The following is a 27108-nucleotide window of genomic DNA, read 5'->3' as shown; positions in this document are numbered from 1 at the left end:
AAATATTTGAGATTTATGAATTTTCAACAACTTTTTATTTGTTCAACATACTTTTGTAGTTTATATTGTGTTATTATTTAAAAAAAAATATACAGGTAGTTAACCTAGTTGAAGAAATAAACAGTTGAGATGATTCTCTCTCTTGTTTTTCTTTCCTTTTTTTGTTACTTTTAAAGTTTGAAATGAGGATGTTAGGTGCAACATATGTTTTCCCCGCCATGTATAAGATTATGAGAGGTTAGTTAAAACGTCACTTAACTACCACATAAAAGATATGCTTTAACTCAACATCAACCTAAAAAAACAAGTGTAATGGAGAGTGGTTAGTTAACCCCCTTTGAATCATTAGCTAATCATTCTTTTATTTTAATGTTAGTTTCTTTATTTTTGCCGCTAGTTTAATAAAAAAGGACCAACCAAACATAGATAAATTAGAAATTACTTAAAAAGGATACAATTAAATAAAATTAAATTAAACATAAGAACTGATAAAAATACGATACGATAAGATCTAGTTTTCTTCGCTTTTTTTACCGGTGCGGAGTCATGTCTTTCTTTCTTATGTTTTCGGGTCTTGGTCAGACCCGTTACTTGAACCGGCACGGGTGTAGGTTGCGTGAATTGTGTTTCCGAAATAACATTTGGTGGTGATTGGCTTTGTAGAAGGCTTTGGAAAAAGTTTGCCTTTTGAAAGAGGCTTTGTTGCCGGTTTGGAAAGAACCGCGAATTCGGTTGACTTAGTAAAAGTTTTTGAATAATGGGTTGCTCGGGTCCCATGGATTCATGTTGAGTTAAAAAGGTTGAAGAGAAAGAAAGATGAAAATATGAAGAGATGTGGATATAGAAGATGATGATGTTGTAGGTATTTATAAAATCAATCAACTTAAAGAAAAAAAAAAGTAAAAGAAGTCCAGCATATTCCTAAAAAATTGGAGAACTTCAATTGCATTCTCTCCCATTGAAGCCCCAAAGCAAGCTTTGACGATATTATGGGACGTTATAGGGGCATGCGTGTTTCTACAATAAAGCACATATGTGTCTTGAAGTCTAACGATCAAATGGATATTTACACATATTTTTTTGACTAAAAATGGTATTGATGTTGCGCATGGCCGTCTCCAAGAATCGCTAAAAGTTTTGGATGGAAGGCGAAAAACTTTGGACCTTTAGTAAAAAAAAAAATATTGAGCTTAAACAATTGCACTAATTTTGACGTTATTTTACTAATCTCGTGAAAATAGTGTTAAAAGTGGCGGAAGGTTAATCAGATATCATGTGGTGGCGTTGGTAGTCGAAAGACAAGGATACATGCACCAATCGGCCGGTGTCCCGATGGTTGAGTGTTATGTGCCATCGTGCAAGGCTTGATGCAAAACTATTATCGAGCCGGGGGTCTCACCGGAAGCAACATCTTTATTCCTATAAGATAGAGGTAAGGCTGTCTACATATTACCCTCCTCAGACCCTACGTACTGAGTACGATGATGACGACGACAACGAAACAATTATATGTTTAAACAAGCTTATTTGTTATGATTTGGGTTGTGCAAACAATTTTTTTAATAGAAATGGCTTAAATAAGTTTGACTTAAACAGTTATACATTTTTTCTATAAAAATATTTATATATAAAAAAAACTAAAAAAAATAAAATTCAGACCTACCAATATGATCGGGCTGAGAACCGTCGTCCACCCACCCTCCTTTTAAGACGGCCTTGATGTTGCGGAAATTACCGATGGCCTAAGTTTAAACATTCAGTTGTCGTTAATAATGATATATGATGGGTAATGACACACATGACTTGCTTGTCACACCATAAATACATTGCACTAAAAAACAATATTAATAATATTGATACAGTCTTTTGGTACGGTTTGTTTCAGTACCAGACATGTAGATTTTCTTACCCATTTTAGCGATAAGAATCACTGTTCATAATCAAAAAGGCACAACAGATTCTCATTGTCTATGGGGTCTGCTAGCTCGACAATGTCTAAACGGTTCCTCTCCAATGAAAACCCTTCGAAAGGCCACCCAACTTGATCATCAGTTTCTATATCCTTCTCTGGGTTATCAAATAACTCGTCCAAATACTCGTTAATCTTTTCAACAGATAATGTCGATGGCAAGAGTAAGTCTGGAGAGAGATTAAAGGCATTGCGGATACCATCCATACTTGATGATGTTATCATGTTATGAGTGTCACAAGTTGTAATGTGTGAGCTCAAATTTAAACCTTTGGAAATGGTATGCGGTTGAGGCTTAATAACTGTGGCCGTGGTATGCTTTAATGGTTCACTGTCTTTAAGTTGTTCCTTTTGTTGTTGGAGACGTGATTTAAGATGTGTGTTCCAGTAGTTTTTTATGTCATTAGCAGTTCTTCCTGGTATTCTCCCGGCAATTAATGACCATCTAAGGTTAAAACCATATTAGTCTCATACACTAATATATTTATACTAAAGCTCATAAAGAAACTCACATATTAGTTGAAATTTTTTTTAGTAAGTTTAGATTACATCGAAACAGAAGGCAAGTGGACAACAAGCTGTTAAATTAATGTCTTTTATAAATTAATTTTTTTACACACCTATTGCCTAGAAGCTTATGAAGTCTAAGCATGAGATCAACTTCGTCTTCGCAAAAATCTCCTCTTTTAATATTTGGTCTTAGATAATTCAACCATCGCAACCTACAGCTCTTTCTGCATCGGTTTAAGCCTATGAAACACATGAAAAAAACGCCGATTTCTTTTCTCAATTTAATACCAAAAATAATGAGAATTACAATTTGAACACATGTTTGTTTAATAGACCTGCTCTGAGAGGAACAAGGTGCCATTTGCCTTCGCCAAATTTCTTGATACAATTCTTGAGAAGCGTATCTTCTTCGGCCGTCCATGCACCTTTTCGCGGCAATGAATTCACCATTCTTTTGTTCTTTATACTTAAGTAATCGAAGCTATGTGCTTCTTTTCAATTAAGTTGTGCATAAGTCAAATCTGGATGTCCCTTTTATAGAGATGTTGAAGTACATGTGTGATGTGTCACTACATTCTTCCACACACGCATATACATATGCATATCACTTACGTGCATGCTCATGTTTCCACAAAATATAAAGTTATAAACTCTAAAATATTATAATATGATTAACATGTTAGAGATTCGGGTATTGTAAAATACACACAAACACAAATAACACTGCAAGAGAAAATATAAACGAAGATGAACACGCGAGATTTACGTGGTTTGGTCAGCTGACCTATGCCCACGGGCTGCAACCAGGATACTTTTCTTATTGCTCTCTGCCTCACTCGTGATGAGGATATTACAAGTACAATGAATATATAGAGATTATACTAGGGTTTAAAACTTGCTACCAAGAAATCTAATAATGGGCCATAATTAAATAATATAGGCCAGACCTGCCACTAGTCTTCATTTAATTAATCTGCCACAAAATATGTCTTCTAACTCGGGCCCAATTAAGCCTCCATAAACCCAACAATCTCCCACTTGGAGGCTTGATAATTGTCAAATTGCTATCCGATATGATCACTTGTACATCTTGTAATCTTCCTTGTCTTTCTGGTTGCATTTGCATTTGCATCAGTTAGTTCGTTGAAGCTCCCCCAAGCTCCAACACATCAGTCATGGCTATAACTACCACTGACTCGTTCTCTAGCCCTACCGGCTCCCACTTACATGAACTGTCGAATCCTGGAATACCTTGAGAACAAACAACACTCTCCATATTAAGCAGGTAATCTTCTGGAGAGACGTTAACCACAGAAAAATCGGTTCTCTTAACCCACTGTCTGGTAACTCTGGCTAAAGCTTTGACTGGTCGACTGCCAGTGCTCCCACTGCCACGAAAACCCCTGACTGGTTTATCTGAACCTTTTCTAGCACGTTCAACCTGAATTTGACCTGTGGCTCTAGGTTCATCTCCTAGAAAACAAACATTCTTCTGCCCAAGACTCTATAAACCGGACTTTGGTCTTCTTTGGAACTGGGTTGGTCACTCCCTTAGATGATAAACTGACCATATACAACGAACCCCTCTTTCTTCCTCGAGCTATGACAAGATTTTCCTTAACAACTTTCCACTGCCCGTTCCCAAATTTAACCTCATGTCCCTGTTCATCAAAATGCCCAACAGAAATCAACTGTTTCTTTAAGCTTGGAATCACTTTGACATCCTTCAAGGTCCATGAACCGGCTGAAGTAACTAATTCATGTCACCCATGCCCGTAACATCAAGAACATCATTGTTCACCAGTCTAACCTTACCAAATCACCTTCTTTCAAATTATGCAATGTTTCACTGCTGTGGGTAGCATGAAATGAAGCATCAGAATCCATGACCCATAAATCAACATTACCCTCAACACTAAGAACTAAAGCCTCATCCTCTGAGTATTCTTCTGTAGTGTTGACTTCTTTCTTTTCATTCTTATCATTTGGACACTGATTCCTAAAATGTCCCGCCTCATTGCAGTTCCAACATACCACATCCTTCCGAGTCCTAGACGGACTCCTTTTCCTGTTTGCGCTCGCATTACCTCTGCTATTTTTCTTTCCTCTGCCAACATGTATTAAATCACTCGACGATTCACCTGAATTGCTTCACCGGACGTCTTCGCCTAGAATAAGATCCCGAATCCCATTAAAAGGGAACTCGCTGGTAGAACTAGTAATCGATGTGACAGTTTCTGACAAACTATTTGGCAATGATGATAACAATAGTAGAGCCTGAACCTCGTCCTCATATTTGATACCAACTAACCCAGGCCTTGACAAAATCGAGTTTAATTTGTTGATGTGTACTGTAACTGAATTTCCTTTTTTCATCTTCTTGTTTACCAGTTTATGAATCAGGAAAACCTTATTAGCTGCCGAAGGCTTCTCGTACATATTAGAAAAAACATTCATTATCCCACGTGCCGTGGTTTCCTTCAATATGTTGAACGCAATATCCATCGATAACGACAATCTAATAACTGCCTTGGCTTTCTTATCCAAAGTTTCCCACTCGTCTAGTTGTATCTTCTCCGATCTTTCACCCAATACCATGTCTAAATCTTTCTGATCCAGCAAATCCTCCATTTGAACTTTCCACCAACCAAAGTCTTTACCATCAAACTTCTTAATTTGAAGTTTCCCATTCTCAGCCATTACTCAAACTAAGAATTCCCAACTTTGGATCTAGGGAACAATATCAAGAAAAACTCGGACAAACAAAATAACCCCTGAAAGTCACCACAAAACCACCCGGCTAAACCTCCCGATAAATATGCCCAAACCCGATAATCAAAAAACCCGAAGCAAACTCACGAACCAACCCCAAACTAAATCAATAATCAGAAACTGAAACGAACTAGAAATGCAAACTTGTTCCAAGGTTTCTTTCTGATCAAGAAACGGTTAAAACAAAAAAATATAATTTCTTTTAGCTCCTGTTGATCGATGTTCCAATTGCAAAATAAAGGTATAACATTGTGGTGGCAGCAGGTTCCAACACCAAAAAAAAGAAGAATATAATAATGAAAAAAAAGGCACAAACAATTTATTTTTTGTGTGTGCGGCTGCCCACGAACAAGAACTGTATATCTCCGCACTTTTTCTTCTTTTCTTGCTTTTCTGGATGATAATTAAAAACCCAGTGGGGTTTGATGATGAACGACGATCGAATAACTTATGTTTTAATATGGCCGGCTGCCAAAAAACCTTAACCCTTCGACCCAAACAATTTTTCTCTCACGATCGTGTTCTCTGGTGTGTAACCATAACCTGTCTCTTGATACCACTTGTTAGGGATTCGGGTATTGCAAAACACACAAAAACACAAATAATACCGCATGAGAAAATATAAACGAAGATGAACACGCGAGATTTACGTGGTTTGGTCGGTTGACCCGCGCCCGCGAGCTCTCTGCCTCACTCGTGATGAGGATATTACAAGTACAATGAATATATAGGGATCATTTACAACTTACTATCCAAGAAATCTAATAATGGGCCATAATTAAATAATATGGGCCAGGCCTGCCACTAGTCTTCATTTAATTAATATGCCACAAAATATGTCTTCTAACTCAGGCCCAATTAAGCCTCCATAAATCCAACATAGCATACATACCATTTAAAGTTAAATCATATATTCATATAGTGAAGCAATCAAATTAACACACATGATATATTGTACCAACCCAAGTCTTAAACCTAAGGGTGTAGGAGTGCCTATATATTCTCCATAAGAGATTAAATCGCAAAGCCAAATGTGTTTTTCTGTTATATAGTTCACTATAATGAAATCTTCATAAGCCATATTGTTGTTTGGAGGATCGGGCACCTTGCCCTCGTCCTTTATAATCATATTGTTTAGAATGATATAAGCGTACATGATTTTTCTTATATTTCTAGGATGCTTTGCCCGTGTTGGTAATCGAAATATTCCCCATTTTGCTTTCAGAACACCAAAAGCCCTTTCAACATCTTTTCTTGCCACTTTTTGTGTCTTTGCAAAATCTTTTTTTTTTTTGGATAAAAAAACGTAGTGATTTTATGTGAATCTTGGCCTTTACCACAGAAGTTACTAGTATTGCACGACAGAATAGATTTTCGTCATCTAGATCAGGATATTCTTCTTATCACAGCTAGTAGCTTCCAGTTTAGAATAACTGACAGGTTCAAGTTATCATGTGAACGAGTGTGTATAGATGTACCTTTAAGGCGTCACAAATGGCATTGTGTTTAAGGACGAAAAGGTCTTTCAATGTTGATACCAATCCAACCATTGCGAAATTTGCCTGCTGTGTCTAACCCATCCGTGATCTTAAGCTTCCCTTCTTTGTACGTTCTCACTTCGTGCAACTGTGAAGAGTTGCTTCCATATATTGCGCTTCCATCCCTAAAGTTGAATGATTTTAAAAGACAAACAAGTTTATGAACTTCGGTAACACAGTTACAAAGTTTGGTTAATATTAGCTGACGCTTTCCTTATATGTACTAAGAGTTGTGCACAACAAATGATGAAAACAAGGATTGACTCAACCATTTTAGAGGCCTAAAACGAAAAAAATCCAAGGCCTTTAAAAAAAATTTTGATTCGTACTTTCTATCGGTATCCATTTTCATTGGATGTAAAAGAACATGGAATAAAAGTCGGGAATTGTAAGATTTGAGCATACGCCTCCAAGAGCTAGAGGAGAGTGTTATCACTATACTAGCATTAATGTATTTTGGTCTGAAACTCTCAAAGGGAAACCAATACACAACAAATACGTATTTACATATTTTAAAAAATGGGGTCTTATTCAATTGAGGGACTACAGCCCTAACTTGTTTATAATGGCCATTGGGCCGACGCTAATGAATTAAAGATTGATTGTTCATACCACCATGACGTACTAATATTAAGATGGCCCTCTTTGATATCATCTAAACCAGTATCAACTTTTTTAGTCTTGTAAAACTTGAAAGAATTAAGATGGCATTGACACGCATTTTCATACGACGCCTTTAGCTCAAACTGTGACGTAAATCATCGATCACGCGTTAGTTAATTTGTGAAGATCATGGGAGCTATATAGTTGTATGCATGCAAGGTGCAAAGTAATTAATCAAACCTGTTCTGTTTACTCAAGATGATCCATCCAGTCATGAGCCATGAATTGTATCCATGAAACCGCGATTAGGTTTAACTGTTTTCCGGTGTCAATGAATTCTTTGCGTGCCATAAGCTTTGTTGCCACCTCCATAGGGTTTGGCTTCAATAGCTATAACAAACACCAAGACTTTAATAAGTAATAACAAGAGGTCCGCATTATCGGTTACTAGCAAGTAGCAAGAAGAAGAATTTGATTCACGGGATTATTCTTTCTCTGTGGTGGATCATTTGGCTAACACGGAATGAAGTTGTCTTCTTTAGTGAAGATAGAAGAGACGACCTAGTTTTTTAATTCTCTTCTTAGTTATTCGTTTCTGTGGATTATAAATAGAGATAGTAAAAGTATTGTTGGTTGGACGCCAGAGCCGGCTCTAAGAATTCGCGTCCCCCGGCCGAGCATAAAAGAATATGCCCCTTAACCTTGTAATGTAAACACAATTTTTATACGCCTATTAAAGTTATAACGATCAGCATAACAATGAGCAAAATCATGATATTAGAATGAGTTTATGGCATACTGAATAGGCTAATAGCCAATTGAGGATTTATGAAGCTCTTTTAACATTCTTGATAACAAATTGATGAATCAATTATTCACAGTTTATACTCTCTAATGTTCTTTTCTCAATAGCTATTATCGCCAACCAGCTAAGTCTTTGTTAGGGCATTGTGGACTGTAAATAAGATTTCAATAACTATAATTTCCAAAAAGTCATTTATGTAGATGCCACCGGGACTACTAGTGTTCGAAACCGACTTTACTGTTATCTCGTTTATAAGTTTCTTTTATTTATTTATTTAACTTATATTGATTAATTAAAACTACTTGACCTTTTTTTAATTTGAGTGGGCCTATAAGTCTTTGGGTGATTTTAAAAAAAATAAGTCTAAAAGGTGTTTGAATATTATAAAAATAGTGAGATTATAAATGCTCGGATATTCTACAATGATAACATCGGGAATTTAAAAAACAAATTGTGCCCCCGAAAAAAACATACCCTGGTCGGTCGCCCACTTGGCACACCCGAAGAGCCGGGCCTGGTTGGACCGATTGGCTTAAAAATCCTCTTTTAGTCATGTAATTTTCTTTTCTAGCTTTTGCTAATTTCGTTAATTATACATAAAACCGTCCGAAAAAATAACAAGATGTCCACATGAAGATATACCCACATTTAGAGCTATGTCACACTTCAATAAAAAGTTGGCATATTTGTAATATCTTTTGAGTCTTTATAATGAGGTTGCAAACATCATTGAAAATGATAGCTCTACAAGAGTATAAGGGAATGCCCATAACATCTTATGATAGAATATAAAATATGGGCATTTACATATTTCCCCTTCATAAACTTTGAAATTACATATTTCTTTAAATTATGCTTAAAGAGCATTGTACATTTTGCATTAAAAACTTGTATTTTGAGGAAATATGTAATTTCAAAGGTTTAGGAATGGGAAATATGTAAAAATCTTATATTATATATAGCTAATCTTTAGGTTTTCAAAAATAATACCAGTTTACAATACAAGATTTTGTGATTGTATACCCCTTTTCTTTGATCAAGTGGCGGCATGTTCCTGCCAAAAATACCTTCTATGCTGTCAGCAGCTTCATCAGAACGATCGTTATACTTTTCATCGGTTGTCATATAGGGAAAGTTAGCAGGATTAAACCGAACACCTCCCGAATTTTTACCAACATTAATCAAACTACACTTGAAATGTAGATGCCGGCGAATAGAAAGTATGCCAACCCTAAGAACACCTGGAAACGGTGCCACTTCATCCTGATCTATCAAGGCCATGAATAATCTGCACAAATAACTATCAAATGACTAGGTCAGTAAACGAATCAAATGCTTATGTATTATTCGGTGGGGGTTAGTTTATGTTCATTTATTTAATAGGCGAATGAACATGAACAACTATTTTTATTCATTTAATTAAATGAATGAATATGAACACACGTTTTGTTCATTCATATATGTCCATGAACTTCATTTATGTTTGTTTATATTTTAATAAATATGTAAGTAGTTATCTTTTTTACTTATATAACTATAAAAGGGGTTCGTTTAAATTACACACACACATTTGATTATGTTTGGTCAATTATGCTCATTTGTGTTCGTTTACGTTCGTGAACTGTTAATTCATTTAGGTTTTAAATGACGAACACGAACATGTCCCTTTTCTTGATGAATGATCATGAACACAAAATTTTATTTGAGTATATGATTGTTTCCGTGTTCGGTTAAAGTTAAATGAACGAACATGAACATGCCCCTGCTCATGTTTGTTCGGTTGTTTACATGATTCAAACCGATGATGCGAATACCTACCAAGAAGAGAAGCCTGTCCATGGGTTTCATCCTTTGAATTATTTCATGGAAATCAGCAAGTACTAGACAGAAATGGAATCATGGTGGGTTTGAACTTGATTCTTGAATCATGGGTTTAATCCTTTGATGTTGAAAAATTGTAGCAATTGCGTATTTAAGATACGCATTGTCATTCAATTTGTTTTTAATCGTAAAGTGCACATTAAGTGCGTGACAAAACAAAAAAAAACTACTAACCATGTGTCTTAAAATCTGAATTTAGCCTCTTTCTCAAATGTTATAATATTGGTTGTTAATATATACTAATAACATTTTGGCTTATTGGATTTTAATAATCCTAACTAAAGGCTATGAACCGATAATAATCACAACTGAGTTTATAGCTATCGGTGGTCCTAAATTTAAAAAAAAAGAAAATGACTCTCAGTGGTCCTTTGTTAAAAAAAATTAACGACGTTAACTTTTTTCCGAATTTCAAATTGAATTTTTATGGATTTTGATCAAAATGATGATATGAGTCGATTGATGTAAACTTAGCTCGAAACAGTGCAACAAACGGCTTAATTTTTGTTAATTAAAAGTTTAAACACCCGATTTGAAGCACTAATCAAGTCGTTCGGAACACTGTTTCAAGCTAAATTTTATATCAATCGACTCATATCCCCTTTCAATTAAAATCCTTAAAATATTAGTTAAAAATTTGTAAAAAAGTTAATGGCGTTAATTTTTTTTAACAGAGAACCACTGAGAGCCAATTTTTTTTTTTTTTTAATTTGGGACCACCATTATCAATAAACGCAGTTGCGATTATAAAATTCCCATAAACCTAAAATGTTGCCGGGTACTCCCCTTTTTTAAAATCGTAATTAAGAGAAATTAAAACGAGATTTTAACTAGATGCAACCGGAGATTGGACACTAAAAATCCGATTCGTTTTTATGATAGGTCCGTTTCTAAGATTTCAGATGCACCAAGCAAATATCCCCTTGTAAAGTTGTAAATAATTATTGCAATAAAAGAAATATGCGCTTGATACTCTAAAATGTTTTGCATGTTTTTTCCAAACCATCAGCTACACATATTGATGTCACTCGTAACTTATAAATTGATGAAGGAAGATGATATGAATTGATTTCATCGAATACTGAAGGATGGTGGTGAGCCACATATGTTAATGCATTTAGTTTATGTTGCAGCCCGGAATGACTCACGTTTATGCCTTGCCTTGTCATGGTTCCTAAGATAGTCAATCTTATCTTACTTCTTACTATACTAATTAAAGAAAATGTTAAAGCTTAGTTGTCAAACCTGCATTCCTCATAATTCCTAATCTCTTATTTTATTCATTCTAGCTATCCATAGATCATGGGTCAAAGCCATTTTGTCAACTGGGTTATAACATAGCGTGGATTTTATTCATTATTGAGTTAAATACCATTTTCATACATATGGTTTGATCAACTACACAACTTTAGCACCTTCCTGAGTAATTTGAGAATCATAATTAAAATAACAGACCTTATTTATTTTTATAATTTAACAAATCCCGTGTAATACACGGGTTCAAAAACTAGTATATAATACTATTAGTTTGGGGCTTGGTTTTAGAGGGACCTTGACATGTCCGTCTTAGGTGGGGTGGTAGGGAGGTTGACCGACCTCGGTCTGATCATCCCGATAGGCACGAAAAAGAAAACTGTATTTAAACTTTAACACCACTAGCTCATTCACAAGTTAAACTTATAACCAAATTATCAACTTTATAGCCCAAAATATAACCAACAACTCATATGTCCATGCCCAAACGTAAATAATGGCATTAAATTAGATTATTTTGCTACAATATATATGTTTTGTTTATCAAAATTACAATTATCATCGTATTATTTACCTTTTATATATAAGTTATCGAATTTATATTTTACTTAAGGGCTGAATTTATACCCGCTCCCCTGTCCAAAAACTTTTAGCAATTTTCAGAGATAGCCCTAGAGCTTGATGCTAAGCTAAAAGGTTTTTGTGATAATAGATGAGTGACCCGAGAGGATACCAACCAATGGGGTATGTGTTTTTGATTGATGGAAGTGTTGTCATGGTGTAGTAAGCGACAACCGACGGTTTCATTGTCAACAACAGAAGAAAAGTCTGAATCAAAAGGTAGATTATAAAGTTAAGTTATTCTGTGATAATTTATCTGCTAAACTATTAGCTAAGAATCCTACTTTCCATGCTCAAACGAAATATATTGAAGCCCACTATCATTTATAAAGGAGAAGGTTTTATAGGAGAAGTTGATTTCGTGTATGGAGACACTAAACAATTTATAGATGTGCTAATAAAAGGGTTGGCAAGTGTGAAGATGCAAGAGCTATGCATGTGCATGGGGATGAATGAGTTCGGTTTTGAGAGGGAGTGTGAGCGTCCAACAATGAATTAAGAGGATGTGGCAGCATGGCATAATTGGGAAGGGATCGAGTTAATAAGTTTTTAAGACATCTTCGAGTTTATGTTTATCTAGTTGTTTAGGCTTTGAGTTTGTTTAAATTTCAAATAAGCTCTTTGGAGAGCAAGTCTAGAATAGTTTAATAGGGGTTAATTTGTATTAATTTGAAATACAAAGAATACCATGTTCTACTTGGAAGAAGTGTTTAAATTGTATAGAAAATTCATCATAATAAAGTGACTTTAAGCTCTTATTGTTACTTAGAGTCAATGATCCAAACTACAATCCTGTTGACTACCATTTAGTTAAAGATTGAGACATTGAGTAAGTATATCGGATAGTATTTCTCTCTATAGATCTACTTGTTTTATTTATTTTGAAGGGTAAAGTTAAAGTGAAGGAAGACAAAAATGAGAAATGCGTGTTTTATTTATTTTGAAGGGTAAAGTTAAAATAAAGGAAGACAAAAACGAGAAATGTGAGAAGGATATGTGGATACACAAAAAAACTATTCAAAAACAAATTCAAAAAAATAATAAAAAATTATAACTCAATATATAAATAAAAAATAAATAAATAAACCAAAATATTCCTCCGTCATTTCCGTTCCTAAAAAAAATCGACGAAAAGACATAATGCAGAAAATGAACAAACAACACGATGATAAATAAAAAAAAACATAACAAATCGCAAATATATAGCACAATGCCGAATAAAATATGACACAATGTTGAGTAATATACCATAATATAAAAAAAAGACACAATGTCAAGAAAAAAGACACAATCAATGACGAAAATAAACACAAAACACAATGATAAACAAAAAGACATGCACAATGATCTTTTTCACTCAATATTGTGTCTTTTTTGAGGTTTTTTTTCATAGAACGAGAAAGACGATGAAAACATTTTTTGTATTTTTACATTTTTCGTTTTTGTATTAAAATTTGAGTTATGATTTTTTAATTTGTTTTTTTTTGCTACAAATTCTTCTCATTATTCTCATTTTTTTCCTCCTTTGTTGAATAATTTGACCCTTATTTTGAATTCACTAGTTTTGGTTTTTTATGTTGTTTAGGTTTTTCCTTTTTCGATCAAGACAACAAAAGAGTTAACACTAAATACCAAACTTCAATAAAAAAGTTGATTTAATCAATGTGCACACACGCACACCCTAAACAAGAATATTCTTGTTCCATCACTTGTGACCTACTGAATGACGTTTGTATTTTCGAGTAGAAGTTCAAGTTCGATCCCCACTTATGTTATTTATTATGGATTAAAACAATGTGGGATTTGAGTTAGACCTTCTGCAAAGTTGCCAATTCAAATTATGAGCCCACCCGGATTTTCGTCCCACCGTATGCAGAGCTGACTCTAGAGCTGTGCAGCCGCACTAGGTCCGTGAGCCTAGGGGGTCCAAAATTGTTTAAGCATGCACAGTAGAGCGATTAGATGAATGTGAGAACGATTAGAACGAAAGTCAACCAAGATTGACGGAGAAATACGTTGAAGTCGTCTGGCCAGTACAAGCTACGAACATTATCGCCTAAAACCTTACAAGGGACAAAAATGGAGATCGGAGAAGAAGGTTACTGCTAGGGTAGGTGGAAATAATTGACAAAGTTTCAATTTGGTCTTCCTAGTTTAATTCATAATTTATTTGGTGCCAAACTAAAAAAATAGAATTTCCAAAACACACCCCTTAACAAAGTCTTATTGCATATCGATCCAAACTTTAATAATATTAGCAGTTTCCATTACTCCCATTTTATATACACTATACCAAGCTACGAACACGAAATCAGCTGTTACATGACTTCTGATCAATTGAAATTGTATTAAACTTTGTTTTCGTGAAGTTCGATTACAAGGTATTGTTATGAAATTATGCCTTGGCAGCTGAACTTAATTGATTAGGTTTATCCATTCATAAATCTACAATAGTATTGTTTCGTTAAATGATATCACACTTAACATTCACTCTCTATAGATCTACTTGTTTTATTTATTTTGAAGGGTAAAGTTAAAGTGAAGGAAGACAAAAATGAGAAATGCGTGTTTTATTTATTTTGAAGGGTAAAGTTAAAATAAAGGAAGACAAAAACGAGAAATGTGAGAAGGATATGTGGATACACAAAAAAACTATTCAAAAACAAATTCAAAAAAATAATAAAAAATTATAACTCAATATATAAATAAAAAATAAAAAATAAATAAATAAACCAAAATATTCCTCCGTCATTTCCGTTCCTAAAAAAAATCGACGAAAAGACATAATGCAGAAAATGAACAAACAACACGATGATAAATAAAAAAAAACATAACAAATCGCAAATATATAGCACAATGCCGAATAAAATATGACACAATGTTGAGTAATATACCATAATATAAAAAAAAGACACAATGTCAAGAAAAAAGACACAATCAATGACGAAAATAAACACAAAACACAATGATAAACAAAAAGACATGCACAATGATCTTTTTCACTCAATATTGTGTCTTTTTTGAGGTTTTTTTTCATAGAACGAGAAAGACGATAAAAACATTTTTTGTATTTTTACATTTTTCGTTTTTGTATTAAAATTTGAGTTATGATTTTTTAATTTGTTTTTTTTTGCTACAAATTCTTCTCATTATTCTCATTTTTTTCCTCCTTTGTTGAATAATTTGACCCTTATTTTGAATTCACTAGTTTTGGTTTTTTATGTTGTTTAGGTTTTTCCTTTTTCGATCAAGACAACAAAAGAGTTAACACTAAATACCAAACTTCAATAAAAAAGTTGATTTAATCAATGTGCACACACGCACACCCTAAACAAGAATATTCTTGTTCCATCACTTGTGACCTACTGAATGACGTTTGTATTTTCGAGTAGAAGTTCAAGTTCGATCCCCACTTATGTTATTTATTATGGATTAAAACAATGTGGGATTTGAGTTAGACCTTCTGCAAAGTTGCCAATTCAAATTATGAGCCCACCCGGATTTTCGTCCCACCGTATGCAGAGCTGACTCTAGAGCTGTGCAGCCGCACTAGGTCCGTGAGCCTAGGGGGTCCAAAATTGTTTAAGCATGCACAGTAGAGCGATTAGATGAATGTGAGAACGATTAGAACGAAAGTCAACCAAGATTGACGGAGAAATACGTTGAAGTCGTCTGGCCAGTACAAGCTACGAACATTATCGCCTAAAACCTTACAAGGGACAAAAATGGAGATCGGAGAAGAAGGTTACTGCTAGGGTAGGTGGAAATAATTGACAAAGTTTCAATTTGGTCTTCCTAGTTTAATTCATAATTTATTTGGTGCCAAACTAAAAAAATAGAATTTCCAAAACACACCCCTTAACAAAGTCTTATTGCATATCGATCCAAACTTTAATAATATTAGCAGTTTCCATTACTCCCATTTTATATACACTATACCAAGCTACGAACACGAAATCAGCTGTTACATGACTTCTGATCAATTGAAATTGTATTAAACTTTGTTTTCGTGAAGTTCGATTACAAGGTATTGTTATGAAATTATGCCTTGGCAGCTGAACTTAATTGATTAGGTTTATCCATTCATAAATCTACAATAGTATTGTTTCGTTAAATGATATCACACTTAACATTCACTCATTGATTATATATATATATATATATAGGGGAGGGATATTTTGAGAACCATGTTGAGTTGTAAGAACTTAAGAACATCATTCTAGGCCACACATTTAATTAAATGAATCGGAATATGTGGTTGAGATTAAATCTGGCAAAAAAGTCAAAGTAGGAGAGAGAATAAAGTTGTAAGTGGTTACACTAACTTTTACGTCCGTTACACATGTGTAAAAAGTCGACTCGATGCGTAAAAAATTTTGTAATTTTTTTACGTGTATGTAACCTACATATATTACGCATGTGTAAAAAAAATTCAAAAAAAAATCGTTACACTGAGCTCTTTCGAGTTCTTAAAACTCAAAGGGGTTCTCATTTGAAATCTCTCCTATATATATATCAGGGCCTATATATATAAATTTATATTACGGCCTATTTTTTTATTCGCACAAGGTCCATGAAGACCCACGCATTCTCGAGGACAGCCCTGACCATATACTACGCCATAGAGTTCTACTCTTGTGGTACCACAATGACTGTCATGTGACAACTGGTTGTATGGTTTCATAAGCAAACGCCCAAGCCAAACTTTGAATCCAGCGTGGGCCCGGTTAAGAAAACATATTTTGGCCATAATGACCCAACGAGACTCTCCAATTTAGAGATTACGTGTAACATTCGTTACTCTTCAGACCCGAAAACCCGACCCATTTTAAATTTTAGGTTTTGTTTATAAAGATATATGTTTATATTATCTCAAGTTTTGTTGCATGTATTTCATGTGTCATTTTATCTGTATTTGGATTGTATTCACGTTCATTAAATTGATCCGTTTCGTCATTTCATTTAATTCGTGTTCAACGTACATCGTTTATTATTAATAGAATATTCTTGTTAATTCACGATTATCGTTTGTCCATGTTTCGTTCAACTATTGAAATTCCAGGACTAACGTTTTTGTTTAAAGCTTTAATCGAGTTGCGAACTATGCGAGTTTAATATGAAAATTATCCAACACTTTAATACATTTATTTTATAACATTTCAAAGTTATGGGTTCAATACGTAAATGTGTATTAAATTCTGTTTTAAAAGGAATCTGAAACTTGAGGGACTTAAAGAGTAAATTATTTTAAATTATATTATTAATTTAATATATCCCAACCCTCCCCAACCTTCCCTCACATTTTTCCGGTCACCGGAAATCCGGCGACCGTCAACCACCTCCGGCAGGTCTTTAACCCTCTAATTTCGCATCAATATTTCAATTAAAAGCTCGTAATCATCATTGACCGTAACGACAATCAATAATATACGATCATTAAGCGTTATAACAACCTAAAATCCACGGATTAAGCCGCGTAACCGTCGGCCAAGATACCAAAACGCAATAATGATCAATAACGCCTTAAACGCTCCGATTAATAGTATAAATAGTATCTAAACCATTGTCTAATCTCGTACCTAACATCAAACTACTCTAATACTCTCTCTAAACCCACGAAGTTGTTCGTCAAAAACTATTTTCCGGCGACTACGGTTCACCATCATTTGGCATCCTTTCAGGTAATTAAAACATGAATTTTGAAGAGGTAGGTCCCAGCAGAGCCCAGTTGGACCCGCAAGACTCACCTCAAAGAGGGACGTCTGCGCAGTTGGACCCGCAAGACTCACCTTAAAGAGGGACGTCTGCGCAAAGACCAACTGGATCCGCAGGACCCACCACGCTCAGAGATGACGACCTTACGCGCAGTACGCAAGCTGTTCCCGCAGGAAAAGCCTCCCAATGGTGACGTACCCCGCCTGTTCCCGCAGCTGCGGATACTAGCCATCAGGGAAGGCTACCCGCACTAATAGCAAGGCTACACGCACAAGGTACTAACTCAAATAATTCAGTAATGTCACCTGAAGAAGGAATGAGCAAGCCGGGAATACTCCCGCCCAAAGCCGGGAATACTCCCGCCCAAATGAGCCAGTCCGTACGCTCCTGGAGGATCTTTTGTACTATACCTGCCAAGGTATGGACAAAAGATCTGACCAAAGCAGCGACAGCTCACTAACAACAGTACGACGAGCAGCACGCTCTAGTACTTAATGTCACTATCAGCCGCTGCCTACTCACCAACCCTTGTCGTGGCACGTACATAGCCTACAGTTGGTGGAAAAGAAATAGTACACAGCCGGCCATGTCACTATCAGCCGCTGCCTACCCACCAACCACTAGCATGGCACGTGCGTAGCCCACAATTGGTAGAAAAGGAATATTATACAGCTGGCTGTACTTTCTTGGACACCTACCTTCGGCTATAAATACTCCAACACCTTGGAACGGTATCATTATCTTGTATCTTACATTATCTGATATCTGCTCTAGCTATTTCTCTTAATATACACTTATATTCAGAGCAATCTAGTCTGATTCTCACGCCGGAGGGTGGTCACAAGGAGGTACCCCCCTTCTCAGTGACGAGCTCACGGTGTCTGTTTTGCAGGTCATCAGAAGAATAACCATCTTTGCCGGACCTAACCCTCGTGGGAAATATCTATTTAACCCCCAGATTATCCGTAGTCTTCCGGGGTCACTTAGTGTTTCTTCATTGTCGCCATCCGTGGGACAAAAACGCTAGAACTTATTCTTTTGTAGTTTTTTCAAAACTTCTGGAAAGATGGTTAAGGTTACTCCGGTGCCAAGGCCAGCGAGTGACCAAGAAACCCCGGTAACCACAACCCCAACTACTGGGGGAACACCGGCGAGTACACAAATTTTACGAACACTACCCCGGTTACCCAAGCCGGGGCAAGTGCAGTAAATTTTACGAACACTACCCCGGTTACCCAAGCCGGGGCAAGTGCAGTAAACAATCCTTCACTGGGGTTCACCGATACCCAGTTGGAGAGACAACGGACGAGGCTCCCCCGCCAAACACTTGATCAAGTTAAAGCAGGCTAATGCGTGTAGAATCACAGTCGGGGAAAACACGGATGAAACTGCAGCTTCAATGTTGGAGACTACATACTGCGTAAACAACGAGATTCCGAACCAGGTGCATATCGGCTCGGAAGGCTCGATGACACCCCCATCCCAAGAACATGGAATGGAGCTCAATTACACAGGTTGCATGTAGATCAATTCCAAACTTGTAAAGAAAAGGCCCAGAGCCACTTCTAATGGAAATGATTCTCCTTATCACATTGACGCTGATGGTCTTACATTTATACTTATGAACTTTCCACACTGATATGCCGGTATTCACCGCATAAATAAGTGTGAAAAGAAGTCGTTGCGTGTGGACGGCGGCAAAACCCGCATAAACACAAAAAACGGCAAAAATTTCTAAGAGATGAGGACAACCTTCACGCAGGTCAGTTATAGGTAAAGTTTGGTCATCCCACTAAATGAAAGTGACGGTCCTACCCGCACAATCATGATAAAGGAAACTGAACATTAACCTATTGACAACCGCGCGTCGAAAGGTTTAACTTATTCAAAACACTGATATGCCGGTATTCACCGCATAAATAAGTGGGGAAGTCGTTGCGTGTGGACGGCGGCAAAACCCGCATAAACACAAAAAACGGCAGAAATTTTAAGGAAAAGATGAGGAAAACCTTCACGCAGGTCAGTTATAGGTGAAGTTTGGTCATCCCACTAAATGAAAGTGACGGTCCTACCCGCACAATCATGATAGAGGAAACTGAATACTAACCTACTGACAACCACGCGTCGAAAGGTTAACTTATCCAAAACACTTGGAAAATTGCTAAGTTAAACTAAAGTATGCATGAGCGAATCATATATTGTTTATGAGGCAAAACAAGTACCAAATTAAACTATAATATGCATGAGCAAGTCATATAACGTTTATAAAGCAAGTCATCCAGTGAAAGTGATGGTCCTACCCGCACAAACATTTATATTTCATAAAAAATTCAAACATTACAAAAATGGCCAGGTATCTACCCGCCTACAGAAATATAAATCTATCCTAACGGTGGGAAGGGATCTCAAGGTTCAAACTTCAGGACCACTCCCTCCAAACCCACTTGAACCCGCACCATCAGTTGGCTGTGGCGGTTCAAGGAAAGTCTTGAGAATGGTTAGCCCATCATCAGCAGCAGCAATTTCGTTCACCTTCTCCACCACCGGATGCGGGAAGGCAGCATACTGGTTCACTGCTTGGTCATAGGCAGCTTCAGTGTCCACGTCATAAAGAGGGAAGTTGGAAGGCGGGATGCCCTTCTCAACAAACCCCAGACCAAGCAAGAAACCAGCCTTTTCCCCATCCTCATGGGAAGCGTTGAGGGCTGCGCTCATGGCATCGTCATAAGATGTGTTCGTGAAGATCCGATGCACAACCTACAAAAAAAAAATATATATGTATCTAAAACTTTTCTAAGTATAAAGAAAAGCGTAAAGACATTATGAAGCTACGCATACCTGCGACAACGCTTCGTAGAAGCCATTCCTTGGTAATCAGAGCCTCCTGGAGGGCAGCTTGAGCTTGGTCACGGGCGCGTTCGGCTTCATTTTTGTTAAGGTTGGCAAGCAACACTTCCTTAGCAGCAGCCTCTTCAACGCCATTCAGCTTACGCTCAGTGTGGTCAAGCATACCCCTCTGATCCAAGATCTCTTGGAGCTTCTTGGCGTCTTCCATGGCCAAGGCATCATGAGCCTGCTGGAGCCTCTCTAGTTTGGCTTTAAGATCCTCATTCTCGGCGCGCAGAGGCTCAGCAACAGCTTCAGCTTTGGTGGCCCTCTCGGTCGCATTCCGCGCAGTTTCCTTAGCCAACCTAAGCTGTTCGTTAACAGCTTGGGTAGCCTTGGAACGGGCCTCGAGCCGGGCCTGAACTTCAACCTCGAGGGCCTTGAAGGCCTTTTCCTTCTCCGCAGCAATGGCGGTAAGTCTCATGTTCTCCTCCCGGATAGCCCGCGCCTGAGCCACTTCCTGGCTACGCGCCGTCTTTAACTTTTCATTTTCACGACAAAGCAACTCGACGCGCGGCTGCATCCGGGCAAGGAGAATCCGAAGCTCGTTCGTCAGCCTACCCTCCTGGTAGCTAGACATAGCTTCCCCCAACGCACCACTTGGGGCTGCGTGACGTGCCCACTCGACGCAGTCCACAGCCGTCCGAAGGGTTGTTCCCCGGCGGATGTTCCACCGTGGAACATACGCCTCATTGGAATCCGACACTGTAAAAACAAAAAACAGTTAGGAAAAGATGATACAAAAAAAAGGCCAAAATAACCCTACGCACCTGTAGGGTCGACAACAGGCCGGTAGCCGCCAAACCTATCACCCGAACCTAAGGGATATCCATCCAAGAGGTCAGGCAGATGGGAAGGAGACAGAGATTGGCTAGAAGCCCCAACGCTGAACATACCTGATGGACCGGCCGAGGACGAGGTAGTCGCCGGTGCCGGAGGCACGGTTGAAGCCGCCGCGGTAGAGACCATCGGAGGTGAACTCACTGGAGGTGAACTCACAACCGAGGCCGCCGCTGCGGAGGAGCCCGCAGAAAAAATCACCGCCGGCTCAGTGAATGATGCAGTGAATATGGCACTGACAGCCGTCGGAAATGATGTTACAGTTGGAACAGTTGCCTCAACGGGATGAGCAACTGAACCAATGCTGCAAACAGGCGCAGCCGCCTGGGTCATCGCCCCGGGTAGGTTGACCAAACCTACCGTCGTGGGTCCAGAGCCGCTCCTTCCCGCATCACTTTGGAATGCGGTTACATCCACGCCTGCATGAAGACAAGATATTAAAAACAATGGCGAAAAGAATTGCGGGTAAGATAAATAAAAAGTACTTACGAGTTTTCTTAATCTTGAAGGTTCTGACGGGCGGGGACGAACCCGATGGAACTGGCCTCTTCACGCCAGTCACCGTCGTAGAACTTGGTCGCGCGGAGGTGGCAGCTGTCTCAACCTCCGAGACAGCTGTCTCACCACCACCAGGGTTCCCCGCCGCCTCCTCACTTTCGGTCTCCGAGTCAGACCGGTTCCCCTGATCGGCAGTGGAGGCAACCTTCGCCTTGCCCTTCACGCCGGCAGCTTTCTTCTTCCTCACGAAGAAAGGACCATCTGCGGATTCCTCATCAGAAGATGACAAAATTAGAGAATCCAGCAGAGGTTTGAGCATGAAGAGGGCGAGGGTTAATGAAACCCTTACCTGGCCGCGTGGCGCTCAGAATTTCGTGGCCTGGCGGGTAGACCTCCACAAACCGATCCGCCGTTTGCTCCAAGATGGGCAACTCGTTCTCGTCGAGAGCACGAGTACCCAGCCGAGCGGGACCACCGCTCTCACGCGGTTGCAGAAGCGACTGCAAGTTGTTCCCCTCTGACAATGAACAGAAACAGTTAGAAGAAAAACCCTAAATCAGCAAAAAGATATGAAGCATACCGTAAGGGATAGAGTTCAAACCGTATTCGAGGACGATGGGAATCTGTGGTGCCTCTGCCCCAGCATCCTTCCATACTCGGCTCATCCTAAGCATCACCATCCCAGACTCCGCAAAGCGGTAAACCGGAGTCTGGATCCGGGAGATCTTGGTAAACCATTCCGCCTCCTGGTAGTTGGAGGCGTGAAGGTTCGGGAGTGCTCTCCCGTTCTTGAATGTCATCGCTATGGGGACGAAACAGGCAGAGATATAGAAGAACTCCCGCTTCCAAGACCGAAGACTGCGCTCGGTAGCACAGAACTTCAAACCCTTGATCCGAGTGATCAAGGTGTACCAGCCCTGGATGCACCTCCAGGAGTAGAAGGTCATCAGGCGGTCGACGCGGGGCTCAACGCCCAGAATGTGGCACACCCATTCAAAGTGGCGAACCTTTGCGATCGCCATCGGGTGCACCTCCGTCAAATGTACACCGTGTTTCTCCAGAACACGGTACACAAACTTCGTCAATGGGAACCTGAGATTCCCATAGATGAAGAATGCAGCATACACCCCTATCTTGCCCTTGGGGGCATCGTACACCGTCTGGTGAGACTCAGGAAACTCAGGCTCGAAAGGTTCGAGCATGAACTTCTTGACGATGTACTGATAAAGGTCGACGGAAAGAGCACACTGGCACTCGCCAGCAGTACTCTTATCGTCCTTGTCAGACGCGGACATCGGGTTCTCAGAGTATACGTCGGACTCCTCGGCAGTAGCCTCAGGATCACGAATGGAAGACATGTTTTGGAGGATGGAAAGAAGAACGATTTCAGGAGAATGCTCGACAAAAGTTAGAGTATTCGCCGGAAATCGCTTTGAAGAAGTGAAACTGTGAGTTGAGATGCATCCTCTCATCCCTTTATATACTCATCGCAATGAATGCGATGAATTTAATGCGGGAGAGAGGGAAAAGCGCATGTGCAATGAAACTTTGACACGTGGAAAGAGCAAGCTGGCAACAGCTGTCGACAGAACGCGTGCCGAAAACTTCGCGCCCACGCGCCTGAAAAAGCGTCTGGAATGACCATATGCTGTCACGTCGCCATAACTTCCTGCACGTCCTGAAACCGTCAGAAGAAACCGTCGGACGACGTTAACGTCCCTTCAACAGTTTGGACTGTTCTTATCCTTTCACCAACTCTTCGAATTTCAAAAAGATTCAAAAAGATTCAAAGATTCAAAAATAAGAGGGAATATACCCCCTTGGCAACCAAGTAACTGTAAGACGAGTGCGGGTACAGTGTCAAGGCGAAACCCTTCACATACCTAGCACCCGCAGGGAATTGACGCCAAGAATAACTTGGAAGTAAAGTAACTATAAGACGAGTGCGGGTACAGTGTCAAGGCGAAACCCTTCACATACTTAGCACTCGCAGGGAATTGAAACCAAGAAGGATCTTCTGGGCCATGCTTGTGGAAAGGGAAATAACAACCCCGCAGAGCGGGAACGTTGAGAACTAGATTGTTTGAAGCTCCAAAATGGAATTGGTTGTTTAACATAATTGATCACTATGTCTAAAACTACCAAAACCCCGTGGAGAATCTACACAAGTGAAACTCAACGCTCCTGACTTGCGAGGAGGTTACACATCTACCCGCATCATACCCAAAGATCAAGCAGAAAAGTCGGGAATTTCTGCACGTGACATTAGGAAACCCGCGGGAAGAATCCCCGCGGAGAACCTTAAAACTAAACCCTTTTCAAAACCCCTTGCTTAAGTCCAAAAGTTCACCTCACTTATTAACAATTCATGAGAAGAACATTGGACTGGGGGGACTTGAAGAGGTAGGTCCCAGCAGAGCCCAGTTGGACCCGCAAGACTCACCTCAAAGAGGGACGTCTGCGCAGTTGGACCCGCAAGACTCACCTTAAAGAGGGACGTCTGCGCAAAGACCAACTGGATCCGCAGGACCCACCACGCTCAGAGATGACGACCTTACGCGCAGTACGCAAGCTGTTCCCGCAGGAAAAGCCTCCCAATGGTGACGTACCCCGCCTGTTCCCGCAGCTGCGGATACTAGCCATCAGGGAAGGCTACCCGCACTAATAGCAAGGCTACATGCACAAGGTACTAACTCAAATAATTCAGTAATGTCACCTGAAGAAGGAATGAGCAAGCAGGGAATACTCCCGCCCAAAGCCGGGAATACTCCCGCCCAAATGAGCCAGTCCGTACGCTCCTGGAGGATCTTTTGTACTATACCTGCCAAGGTATGGACAAAAGATCTGACCAAAGCAGCGACAGCTCACTGACAACAGTACGACGAGCAGCACGCTCTAGTACTTAATGTCACTATCAGCCGCTGCCTACTCACCAACCCTTGTCGTGGCACGTACATAGCCTGCAGTTGGTGGAAAAGGAATAGTACACAGCCGGCCATGTCACTATCAGCCGCTGCCTACCCACCAACCACTAGCATGGCACGTGCGTAGCCCACAATTGGTAGAAAAGGAATATTATACAGCTGGCTGTACCTTCTTGGACACCTACCTTCGGCTATAAATACTCCAACACCTTGGAACGGTATCATTATCTTGTATCTTACATTATCTGATATCTGCTCTAGCTATTTCTCTTAATATACACTTATATTCAGAGCAATTTAGTCTGATTCTGACGCCGGAGGGTGGTCACAAGGAGGTACCCCCCCTTCTCAGTGACGAGCTCACGGTGTCTGTTTTGCAGGTCATCAGAAGAATAACCATCTTTGCCGGACCTAACCCTCGTGGGAAATATCTATTTAACCCCCCAGATTATCCGTAGTCTGCCGGGGTCACTTAGTGTTTCTTCAAATTTTGATCATTTTTAATCGATAACCAAAACCCCTAACAATGATTTAACAAACTTGGAACCATTTGATTGAATTTGAATCTAGGGTTTGTTAAGAAGAAGATGAACATAAGCAATTGTATTTATTCTTTCTGTTTCTGTATTATAAGCAAAACAAGCATCTGGTCTGGTGGTTAAACACTTAGTATGACACACAGCCGACCCGGGTCGTAACATCAATTTTTGATATTATATTTTTACCACTTTACTTATTATTTAGAAACCAATTTAATTATTTTTATTATTTAAAAATCATAATAAATCAACTAAAATAATTTGTAAATCAAGTAAATTTTTTAGAAAATATAAATTATTATTAACTTAAATCCGACTATAGGATATTCAAAGAACAACTTATCATTTATTTATTTATTGTTTCAACTTGTATTATTTGATAAACTTATGTTACATGATGATTTAAACGAAATAATGTTATTATGGTCACCTAATAGTGTCACGTGTGTTTGAGCAATCCGTACGTTACACTCAGGCCTTTTCAATTTAACCGGGATGTTACATTGCGGCTACCTAAAACACAAGAAAGTCCCCGTTTAAAAAATAATAATAATAATAAATTGATAATGAGTGATTTGACCCAACAATTCTATGATTTTGAAATCAGCCAGATCCCAGATTAAGAAAGTGAGATCTGAGAGAAATCTACTAAAAATGAAATACAAAAAGAAGAAATTAATTTTACTAAGATTGATTCTCTCTCTGTGTTTTTTTTTTCTTTTTTTGTTATTTTTAAGCTGAAAATACATTAACTAAATTGAAGAATAACATATTCACAGCGAGCTAGCAGGAAGTTAGTGCAACATATGCTTTCCCCGTCATGTATAAGACTATGTGTTATGTTGAGGTTAGTTAAAACCAGGGCCGGCCCTTGGGGGTGGCAGGGTGGTCGACGGCCACAGGCCCGACACTCCGATAGGCCCGAAATTTTTCTTTTTGAAAAAAATTGAATGTATTTTTATTAAAAACAATATGTATATTTAATGTTTAAATACAATTACAAAACCACAAGCTTGGTCTGATGGCAAATGCTTATTACTTATAACCAAGAGGTTGTGGGTTCTGTTTTCACTTGAGACATCTTCAAATTTTTTTATACAAAAAATTTACATAACCCAAATTATAACTAAGTAAGCTCATATAAAAATTAAATCGTTTAAACATAACAAAATACACTTTTTACTTAAAGCCCAAATAAATTTTCGCCTTTGGCCCAAAAGTTTTTTTGCTTTCTCGGAGCCGGCCCTGGTTAAAACGTCACTTAACTACCATCAAGACGATATGTTTTAACTAACCAGCATCGACCTAAAAAAAGTATGATGGAGAGGGGCTAGGTAACCCCCTTAAATCATTAGCTAATCATTCTTTTATTTTAATTTTAGTTTATTTTTGCCGCTAGTTTAATTAAAAAAAAAACCAACCCAAACATGGATAAATTAGAAATTAATTAAAAAGGTTACAATTAAATAAATTAATTAAGTTAAACATAAGAACTGATAAAAATACGACACAGTAAGATCTAGTTTTCTTCGCATGTTTTCTACCAGTGCCGAATCATGTCTTTTTTTTCTTATGTTTTCGGGTCTTGGTTAGACCCGTTTCTTGAACCGGACTTGAATTGTGTTTCCACAATAACATTGGGTGGTGGTTGGCTTTGTGGAAGGCTTAGGAAAAATGCTTGCGTTTTAAAAGAGGCTTTGTCATGGTTTGGAAAGAACGGCGAATTCAGTTGGCTTCGTAAAAGGTTTTTGAA

At 38.5% G+C, this 27108-nt stretch overlaps 2 pseudogenes across 1 annotated transcript; both read right to left on the bottom strand.

Moving 5' to 3' along the window:
- Positions 1–1927: 1927 nt before the first annotated feature.
- Positions 1928–3069, bottom strand: LOC143628683 (transcription factor MYB113 pseudogene; annotated as a pseudogene). Its single transcript, XR_013152799.1, has 3 exons — positions 2815–3069; positions 2590–2719; positions 1928–2414 (listed from the first exon to the last, which is right to left on the bottom strand). The product of XR_013152799.1 is annotated as a transcription factor MYB113 pseudogene (transcript).
- A 4572-nt stretch (positions 3070–7641) lies between these two features.
- Positions 7642–27108, bottom strand: part of LOC143628682 (uncharacterized) — a 29770-nt pseudogene continuing 10303 nt past the window's right edge.

Source organism: Bidens hawaiensis, unplaced genomic scaffold, assembly GCF_021521415.1.
Source record: "Bidens hawaiensis isolate Kalapana, Puna unplaced genomic scaffold, B.hawaiensis_p1.1 tig00005061_1, whole genome shotgun sequence".
In the NCBI taxonomy this organism is placed as follows: Eukaryota; Viridiplantae; Streptophyta; class Magnoliopsida; order Asterales; family Asteraceae; genus Bidens; species Bidens hawaiensis.
The sequence above is the reverse complement of the archived record's forward strand: the minus strand, read 5'-3'. Positions and strand labels throughout refer to the sequence as shown.